Source organism: Psammomys obesus, unplaced genomic scaffold (assembly GCF_907164565.1).
Source record: "Psammomys obesus unplaced genomic scaffold, mPsaObe1.curated_primary_1811, whole genome shotgun sequence".
NCBI lineage: Eukaryota > Metazoa > Chordata > Mammalia > Rodentia > Muridae > Psammomys > Psammomys obesus.
The window spans coordinates 35,167,232-35,168,989 of NW_026593286.1; positions in this window are offsets into that span (position 1 = coordinate 35,167,232).

Here is a 1,758-nt window from a genome sequence, read left to right on the forward strand (position 1 = left end):
CACACACACACACACACACACACACACACACACACACACACACGCTCACACACGCACACATATTGCCATCTCCACCAAGAAAGAGGACATCCTATCATCACTAGCGGCCCTGCAGGTTGCCGATGCTTGTATTTATGTTCTCTGACGTGTGTCAGTCTGTGGGGCTGGTCTAGAGCCACCACGTATTCAGACGTGGATTGCTTGTCCCCCAGGATTCTGTTTTACAAAGCACACTATCGTGTACCCCAAATGTTGCTGTGTAACCGTGCCTCCAGAATCATCCCCGATTGGCTAAATAAAAGGCCTACACTTTTGGGCAGGGCAGAAGTGAGGGGCGGAGCGAAGGTTTGTGAGCTTGGAGGAGAGGAGGATGGTGGGAAGGAGAGAAGCGGGACGTGGAGATGGGTCAGCGCGGAGAGGACCACGGGGCCGGGAGGAACCTCCTCCGAGGCCGCGTCGGAGAGCAGCAGCCCAGATAAAGAGCGTAGGCAACGGTGTGCGGAACTCTGGAGGGGAGGTAGCCCACACGGGAATCACTAAGCAGAAAGCTGGGTTTAGGGGTGGGGCTGGGAGGGCGCAGGGTGTCTTAGGTTCCCGCTGCTCAGCCCCGCGTGGAATAAGGCTTATCTAAACTCCATCGCGCGTCGCTCTCGTTTGACAGCGGGTTAAATGAAACCACTGCACAAGCAGTTAATGCGCTCCTTGTAAGTGTCTCATAATAAACCTTCGCCATCTTCACTTTCGAAGCTCCGGGTCCTGCTGCGGTCATGCCTCCCGGAGTCCGTCTCCGCGTGCTCTCCACGCTGGGCTGACCTGGAGCAGCCGCGCGGCACTGAGAGGGCGACAGAGGCAGAGTGGCCGCTTTGACTCCTGTTCCTCCCCCGCCCTCGCATGCCGATTTTCACTCGGGAGCCCCAAAGCACAGCACCCTCGGAGACCACCACCCCGGGCAGCTTTCCGGCCGAGGCCGACCCCCACCCCGGGGCGGCACTTCCCAAAGCTGGCTTTCTCCTTACCCTCGCTTGGCATTGCGTGATCACTTACAAAAACCGCCACTTCCCGTTTGTGTGACGCCCAGCACTGGCACCCGCAAGCCTGTCCGTTTGTACGGTCACTCGGTACTCTTGTGGCTTGCTTATCGCTTACTGTTTACGTTGTATGGTCACTCGAGTTTTCCGGGTGTGTCATCCTACCTTATTCAAGTGCTGTTGCTTTTTCCCCCTTCGTGTGCTCTCAACTGACCTTCATAATTGCGGCGTGTGTTGTGATGGAGCCTGAGCTGTCCTCTCCGAGGTGTCAGCAATAGCTGTTTATATTTTGAAAATTAAGTCGCTTGATAAGTGTCTGTATACACTTGGCCATGTTTTTCAAAGCTCCCAATTCCACTTTGCTTGTATTTTTTTTTTCTTTTGTGTGTGCATGCGTGTCATAGTACACGCACAACTCTGACGTCAACCTGAGGGAGTCGGCTCTCAGCTGGTTCTTTCTACCCAGCCGAAGCCGGGGATCAAACTCAGACCGTCAGGCCTGCCAGGACTCTGTTACCCACTGAGCCGGCGCTATTTTCTTATTTTTATCTTTAGTGAGTGTTATTGTCTAAAAACTAATTTTATTAAAGACTTTTTAAGCACCTGTAGTAATCACATAATTTTTGTTGTTGTTGTTGTTTTGTGGTACTGGAGATCAAAACTGAAGCCTCAGTCACGGTATATGAGCTACACTCTATTATTATTATTATTATTATTATTATTATTATTA